Raw genomic sequence first — 9,180 nt, 5'->3', positions numbered from 1 at the left:
ATCTCGAGGTAGATCAACTCTTGTAATCCTTATATTCATCAAGATCAATCAAGCAGGACGTAGGGTATTACCTGCATAGAAAGGGCCCGAACCTGGGTAAACATCGTGTCCCCTGTCTCCTGTTACCATCGACCTTAGACGCATAGTTCGGGACCCCCTACCTGAGATCCGTCGGTTTTGACACCAACATTGGTTCTTTCATTGAGAGTTCCATTGTGTGGTCGGCAAAAGGATCGATGGCTCGTCTACAGACCAACTGCGACATCGGCGTCTTCGTCGCCACCTCGACTGGTCACCTTGGCTTGACCGAGGACTGTGCCCCACCACAATCATTATGTTCGGACGAGGGCCTTCATCAACATCAACTCCGATCTCTATCATGATCATGGAGGAATTATCCTCGGAGCTCGGGGGCTCAACGTCAACATTGCCCTCGGGCGACCGTGCTATTTTTCAGGACAGCAAACTTGTATCCGCTGCCACCATCTCCTTGAGCATAGCTTTGATGATTCCTTCAGTGGAATTGTGCGGAATTAAGTCTACAACAGCCATGCAAAATTTTGTCGAGTTCCGATGGAGGAATCTCCGGCAATCTACGATATACCGGAGCTCTGTCAAATCTGGACGGGAATCCAGGAGAGTTTAGGGAGTGGTCTCCAGAGCCTAGATCGGAGGTCCTTTGGAAGATCTAACCATTCATCTGCTGCGGAATTCCCATATCCAACACCCCTTCAAATTTCAGCTCGATCCGATGGTTCAAACTCCGGGAACCTTCCGATGAGTGGACCACTTTTTCAGATCTGTTTTCTGCGCGAGAACGAATCTGACCCGAGTTCATCTTTTTTATGAACGCGATTTCGGACATCCTTTTTTAAGGAAGTTTTGTGTGGGGTATTGTGTTTTGTTCCCAAACACATCCCACTAATTTTAAGGTCTTTTCTAATATGATCTTCACCATCGCGCAGGTGTCAAACCAGCCCGTCAACGTTGCTCAATGGCTACCGACCTGCGCTAGACACGTTGTCGCTTTGTTGAGCCGATCTCAACTTCTCCGGATCATCATCTGGGCAAGAACAAGAGTTCGACATCGCAAGGATAGATCATCACCAACATCACTGCCCCACGGATTACATGGAGCGGGCACACCGGCATCGCCACACGGTCACTTCATCAAGCCGGCATTGACCGCGTCACAAGTTACGACCTGCGCCGGCATGGCCGCACTGTTGCTTTTTCAAGCCGATGTCCATCACGCCAAACTGCTTCAACACCTCGGCTGACATGGCAGCTGCAACGTCTCCTTACCGACCTACTTTGTCACCTCGGCTGGACCGGGGGCTTCGCCATCCCTTCTTCAACCTACTTCAGAGACTTCGGCATCGTCAGTCGACCAGCTTCGTCACGTTAGCTAGACCGGGGGCTTTGCCTTGGCGAGCCAACCTTTACCAGCATCGTCATACCATCACTTCATCGCCCATCATGCAATGGGTGCGTGGATTGATTCCCAATTTTGGGAGTCACTTTTCTTCGGACTGCTACAACAAATAAACCAGGTCTATCAAATGATGACCGCATTAACGACGGTCGTGTGGTGGTTCGGTCAGTTTCGTACATAGTTCGGCGAACGCCGCATCCGGAACTTGGACCGACCTGTGAATTCAGATTTTGCCACGCCTTTAACGCATCACGCCGACGTCCTGCATGGACATTGACTTCGGCGCCAGGCCACATATCTTTAAATGGATGCATAAATTAATTACACGAGGATTTTTATATATTTATATTATTATTGTTGGCCTGCACTATTTTACATGTGCAGGTAATGGACTTCGATTGCGTCACGTGGTCTCTTCGGCAAGCCGACGCCGTCGTCCCAATCAGCGTAAATCAGCTCGCGTGATCACCTTGATGGTCGTGTTGCCATACCGACGTGTTCGGTTGCCTCGGTGACTTCGGCATCGCCGAGAGAGCTCTAGCTCATCGAGTGTTTGGTGCACAGGCCATATTTCCTTTATTACTCACTTTGCATAAATTATTTATTATGCAATTTTTTTTAATTTATTATTATTACTATTATCTCTGGTTTGCATTATTTTTTGTGCACATGCAAATGATCCGGGTCGGGCAGTGTTGTCACCTCGGCTGGACGGGGGGCTTCGTCAACACTTCATTAACCCATGTCGGGGACTTCAGCGTCACTCTGTCGGCCTGCATTGGTCGTGATATGTCACCACTTCGGAGTGCCAAGCTCTTTGCTCCGCCAACTCAGGACCGGCTTGGAGAATGGAACCTTGTCCCACATCAAGCTCGGACCGCGTCATCAATGTCGAACACATTGACCAGCTAAGTCTCTTTCATTCTCAAAAACTTTCAATTTTAAATTTTGTTCGGTTCGACCAAGCATTGTACTTTTTTGGCAAAAAGTTATTTATGAAAAACTTCCTTGTCAAAACTTTGTTTGTGACACAAAAATTCAAATACCTCGTTTATTTAGGGGCTTCCTTTATGAAGTCTTTCCTCTTGCATATGATTATACTTGTATGGCTTCGTTCCTTGTTCGTGTATTACGCCATAATATGCAATGTGTTGACTTAAGTGTTTCGCAAGCTGGGTTGCCTGGCTCCTGTGCTTACCCCCATGTCCTTGATTATTCGACTAGGGAGTAAAGGGAGCACCTCTATGATTGTCACGATCGGGTCATCCGAGCTCGGACCTCAGACTGGGTGAAGCGGAAAGCTAGTGCTCTTATTGTTTTCAATTATGGTCGTCACACAACGGAACTCATGAATACAAAAAATCTATTGCACAAGTCTCATAGTAACAATGAGCAACCGAAGAAAGGTATCGGTGGAGGTACTATTTTCTTCGAACATGCTTCTTACACTTCGTCGGTAATATAGCATAAGTTCCCTCAGCGCACTTTGTCTGTTACAGCCTTATGGCCTGATTGCCTGGTTATCGGAAACACCGTCGATATTCTCGGCAGGTGGAGTACATAACACTTTTCGGCCCTTGACCGAAGAGGGAGAAGCCGACGGTCGGTTAAGACGCGTTTAAAGTTCGGGTGAACACAGATATGATATCAGTACTTCGGTACATACAATCATTATACATAAAATTCTTTTACCCAAGTCACTTGGGGGCTCTTAAAATTTATATGAGTTATTTTATAGTAAATGTGTTTTCTTCTTGGTCATTGCAAAGTCTTTTTCCACCGCTCCTTTTTCGACTCGAGTGTATGGTCAATAGCCGGATAGCATGTCTTCTCTCTTAAAGCCGCTCGAGTTTAGTTTGCTAAACTGACCTCGGAGGAGTACTCCGCCTTTGGGATAAGGATCTTGAAGCAGTAGGCTGGCCCGCGTGAAGTCTTGAGATCGGATGTGTCATGTTAAAGCACGACAGAAGCACAATTTTTTTTCCAATTTTTGGATTGGCACCGAACACTTGATCTTGTTCGGGCGTCAAGTTTTTACTAACGTTTTTTGGTTTTCCAAGCTTATGGCACTTTTAAACTATTTGTGTGTTTCCAGCATAAGTCTCATAGTGCAATGCTGGACACCTTTAGAGATTCGGCAAAAACATTCTCGGATATTGCTATACATGCATCGGTTTCAAATTGTGTCTTCGGACAAATAGTTGGGTTGCCTGGCTCCTGTGCTTGCCTCCTACATTCCGCGTTGTTCGGCTAGGTGTGCAAAGGGAGAACCACTGCGATTGTGCTTCCAGCTTGCATGGTTAAGCACCTCGGTGGAGAAAGCCGAAAACTGACTGTCACAATAAGCGTAAACTGGTCAATGATCCGATGAATATGTTAAATGACGGGCCGATCATAACATGGGCCGAAGTGTTTATGGCTTGACCTTGGCTGTCGCCGAACACTAACCGGGGGCTCATAGCTAGCTTCCCCAGTTTAAAAGCTCATATGACTAAGTGAAAGTTATAAAGCCCGCATATCTGATTGCCTCGTTTCTGCTCACACAACCGCCTTCGAGCACCGAGACGTCGGCTAAGGGTTGTCTTGTTATCGCGAAGACACCCTGCATAGTATCTACAAAGGGGTAGAAGCCGACGATGGGTCACTTTCAAGTGATAAACGGTCGCAAGGGAGTCAAAATAAATATATCATCGGCGTTCGTATTTTATATACGAGGGATACCTTCCATAATCATCGTCATAAAGCCATAAATATGCATCAATCTGACTTAAGATTTTGGCCAAGCTGGGTTGCCTGGCTCCTGTGCTTACCCCTACATTCCCGATTGTTCGGCTAGGTGGTAAAGGGAGCACCTCTGTGATTTTTACTACTGGGTCATCCGAGTAAGTACCTCAGACTGGGTGAAGCCGAAAGCTAGCAATCTTAAAGGATCACATTGGTCGGCAACGACGGAAGTGAAAATTTTGGTTCATTAATACCATAGAGTTCGGGAACTTTCCCCGAACTAAATCCTCAATATTTTCCTCCCACATTGATCGGAGGTGAGGTTTCATGATCATGATAAGCATGACGATCCCATGATAAGCTTATTATTACAAATATTAAAGGGGCACATCGATCCCCTGATCTGGTGTTGCCACCCGACTAGTGTCTCGGGGGCTACTGCATTGCCTATTCAATGTAGAAACTTTTAAGTGCAATACAGTTTCTGAGGAGATTATGATCCTCAAGTTGGTCGGCCACACCCAACCTGAGTCTCGAGGACCGATCACGCTGCTTTTTGTGTCCCAAAGTATTCTGCCGAGCTAGGACTTGATCCTCCGGACGATTTTGCGAATCAACCTGAGTCTCAGGAGCTACTGGGATCAGCGGTTTTATGTCATCCTTCAGGTGTATCTCGGGTTTTAGACCGACACACACCTTGAGGGCTACTGGTTATACATATTAACAACAAATAAATTTACACGCATCAGAAATAAAATCCACAAACAATCAGCCCATGACCGAGGTGCTGAACCACCTCGAAAGCATTTCGGGATATAGCTCGGATGCAAGTGGCTGGCTCCATAGAGGGCATTTCCGGCATTAAGCTCGGCTAAACTCCTTCAACTTTTTTGAACCAATGTGATCTATGACACCTTGGATATATTCGAGCGTTGGAGGTCGGAAGCGGTCCAACGTTGGTGCTCGGCTGCAAAAGATACCTCGAATGCAGTCCGGCGTTGGAGCTTGGATGCAATAGGACACCGCCGCACGGGCAACACTTCAAACCCGATGTGTGGCATAAAAATAAAAAGGCATTGATAAAGGCCAAAGACTTAAAGGGCTCCTCGGATACCCAACGTGTAAACTCTTTGGATTCACTTCGGCGATCCTCAAGATTAAAGATGAGAAGATTTGTTGAACTAGTTTTCAAGACCGACGGTCGAAGATGAAGAATAGTTCGGAAGAATCGAGGAGCGTCCCCAACTTGAAGACCGGTTCAGGGGGCTACTGACGGTATCTTGGACTAGGGGGTACTCACCACGTCGTCTCCTAATCAGTTGGATTGGGCCGAGGACCCCCAGGGCCATTTGATCATGGGCCAGTTCGGACAGCCGATGACATGCACAAGGAAGATTCCACAAGACTTGGTGATCAAGACAAGGACTCCTCTCCACCGGCGTATTCGACTAGGACTCTTGTTATCCTAGGCCTCTGGTGCATTATATAAGCCAAGGTCAGGCTAGTTGATAGATCATTATGATATTACTCATCATACCTCTAGGGTTTAGACCACAACATGTGATCTCGAGGTAGATCAACTCTTGTAATCCTTATATTCATCAAGATCAATCAAGCAGGACGTAGGGTATTACCTCCATAGTGAGGGCCCGAACTTGGGTAAACATCGTGTCCCCTGTCTCCTGTTACCATCGACCTTAGACGCACAGTTCGGGACCCCCTACCCGAGATCCGCCAGTTTTGACACCGATAACGGTCTCATCACCAGATACTAGCCTGTCTTTAGATTCCTCTCCATGGATAAATCTCATGAAGCACGGTTCATGGCAGGCTGAACCCACGCGGGTCTCGCACGCTGAGCCGTCTCGACGATGTCGGTGCAGATGTCCGGCTCAGGGCCCGGTTCGCCGATCTTGCCTATGAAGACGTGGATTCCGCCAAAGGGGACCTGGTACCCGTACTCAATTGAGCCGGCCTCGGGGCCCCAGCCTGCATCGTCGATGTAGAGTTTGCCACGGCGACTCTTGGTCATCCGGCCCACGGTATATCCCTTGATCCCTTCGAAGTTGCCCTTTAAGAACTCGAAACAATCATGCGATAGCCCCATGGTGGGCGCCAACTGTCGTGGAATTGTCACGACAGATGTCCTAGTGTCAGGACTTAGTCGTGGAGCCATCGCGTTGAGGTTAGCTTAAAGGGGTTTGAGGGAGTCCTGGATTAGGGGGTGTTCGGATAGCCGGACTCCTGGACTATGCAGATATAAGATTGAAGACTTCGTCCCGTGTCCAGAAGGGACTTTCCATGGCGTGGAAGGCAAGCTTGGCGATACGGATATGTAGATCTCCTACCATTGTAACCGACTTTGTGTAACCCTAACCCTCTCCGATGTCTATATAAACCGGAGAGTTTTAGTCCGTAGGACAACATACCCAACAACAATCATACCATAGGCTAGCCTCTAGGGTTTAGCCTCTCCGATCTCATGGTAGATCTACTCTTGTACTACCCATATCATCAATATTAATCAAGCAGGACGTAGGGTTTTACCTCCATCGAGAGGGCCCGAACCTGGGTAAAACTTCGTGTCCCTTGCCTCCTGTTACCATCCGGCCTAGACGCACAGTTCGGGACCCCCTACCCGAGATCTGCCGGTTTTGACACCGACATTGGTGCTTTCATTGAGAGTTCCTCTGTGTCGTCGCCGTCAGGCTTGATGGCTCCTACGATCATCAATGGCGATGCAGTCCAGGGTGAGACCTTCCTCCCCGGACAGATCTTCGTCTTCGGCGGCTTCGCACTGCGGGCCAATTCACTTGGCCATCTGGAGCAGATCGAAAGCTATGCCCCTGGCCGTCAGGTCAGATTTGGAAGCTTAAACTACACAGTTGACATCCGTGGGGACTTGATCTTCGACGGATTCGAGCCACTGCCGAGCGCGCCGCACTGTCACGACAAGCATGATCTAGCTCTGCTGCCGAACAGTGCCCTGGAGGCCCCACCCGCGTCGGCTTCGACCCTTAATTCGGAGCCAACTGCGCCGATCAAGGATGGGTGGTTGGACGCCGCCTCAGGGGCTGCGATCCCAACGGCGATCGAGCCGAACACCAGCCCCGCACTCTGCGAGACTCATGACTCCAAGGAGCCGGACTCCGAACCCTCCATGCCCCTGCCGATCGAATCTGATTGGGCGCCGATCATGGAGTTTATAGCCGCGGACATCTTTCAGCACTCGTCTTTCGGCGATATTCTGAAGACACTGAAGTCTCTCTCTTTATTAGGAGAGCCCTGGCCGGACTACGATCAGCAAGGTTGGGATTCGGACAACGAAGAAATTCAAAGCCCACCCACCACCCACTTTGTAGCCACTGTCGATGACTTAACCGACATGCTCGACTTCGACTGTGAAGACATCGACAGTATGGACGCCGATGAAGGAGACGATGAAGAACCAGCGCCTATCAGGCCCTGGAAAGCCACCTCGTCATATGACATATACATGGTGGACAGAGCAAAAGAAGGAGATGGCGATGGAACAGCGGAGGATGACCCCTCCAAGAAACAGCCTAAGCACCGGCTTCAGCGGCGCCGCTCAAAATCCCACCAAAACAAATACGGTGATTCCAGCACGGGAGATAATAATACTCCGGAAAGTGCCGAAGAAAACCCCCTCCAGCAAGATTTAGCACAGGAGGATGGAGAAACCAGCCCTCATGAGAGAGTGGCAGACAGAGAGGTCGAGGACGATAATTATATGCCTCCCTCCGAAGATGAGGCAAGCCTCGACGATGACGAATTCGTCGTGCCAGAGGATTCCGTCGAGCAAGAGCGTTTTCAATGCAGGCTTATGGCCACGGCAAGAAGCCTCAATAAAAAACAGCAACAACTTAGAGCTGATCAAGATTTGCTAGTCGACAGATGGACTGAAGTCCTTGCGGCCGAAGAGCATAAACTCGAACGCCCCTCCAAGAGCTACCCAAAGCGCAGGTTGCTACCCCGATTAGAGGAGGAAGCACTTGATGCAACTGACCGGCCACCTCGTGGCCGCGACAGAGAGGCCTCTCGGCCCTCCACTCAAGCCGCACCCCGTACCAAGTCACGGGAATATGCGTCGGACTTACGAGATATGTTGGAGGACAAGGCAAGGCAAACAAGATCAATCTACAGATCGCGTGGGCGCCCCACGGCTCGAGACGGTAACCGTCACGCCGGCCACAAATTCGGCAGGGCCGAACACAGTAGACAAAGCTCATTGGAGCTACGTCGTGATATAGCCCAGTACAGAGGCGCAGCACACCCACTATGCTTCACAGACGAAATAATGGATCATCAAATCCCCGAGGGTTTCAAACCCGTAAACATCGAATCATATGATGGCACAACAGATCCTGTGGTATGGATCGAGGATTATCTCCTTCATATCCACATGGCCCGCGGCGATGATTTCCACGCCATCAAATACCTCCCACTCAAGCTTAAAGGACCAGCTCGGCATTGGCTTAACAGCTTGTCAACAGGATCAATCAGTTGTTGGGAGGACCTGGAAGCCGCATTCCTCGACAATTTCCAGGGCACTTATGTGCGACCCCCAGACGCCGATGACCTAAGTCACGTAATTCAGCAGCCAGAGGAATCGGCCAGGCAATTCTGGACACGGTTCCTAACAAAGAAAAATCAAATAGTCGACTGTCCGGACGCCGAGGCCCTAGCAGCCTTCAAGCACAATATCCGTGACGAGTGGCTTGCCCAGCACCTTGGACAGGAAAAGCCGAAGTCTATGGCACCACTCACGACACTCATGACCCGCTTTTGCGCGGGAGAAGACAGCTGGCTTGCTCGTAGCAACAATATGACCAAGAACCCTGGTAATTCGGATACCAGGGACAGCAGTGGTAGGTCGCGTCGCAACAAGCAGAAGCGCCGCATTAACTGCGACAATGCTGAGGATACGGCAGTTAATGCCGGATTCAGAGGCTCTAAATCCGGTCAGCGGAAAAATCCATTCAAAAGGAATCCTAGGGGCC

Source organism: Triticum aestivum, chromosome 5A (assembly GCF_018294505.1).
Source record: "Triticum aestivum cultivar Chinese Spring chromosome 5A, IWGSC CS RefSeq v2.1, whole genome shotgun sequence".
Lineage (NCBI taxonomy): Eukaryota > Viridiplantae > Streptophyta > Magnoliopsida > Poales > Poaceae > Triticum > Triticum aestivum.
This window is presented reverse-complemented; position numbering follows the sequence as displayed.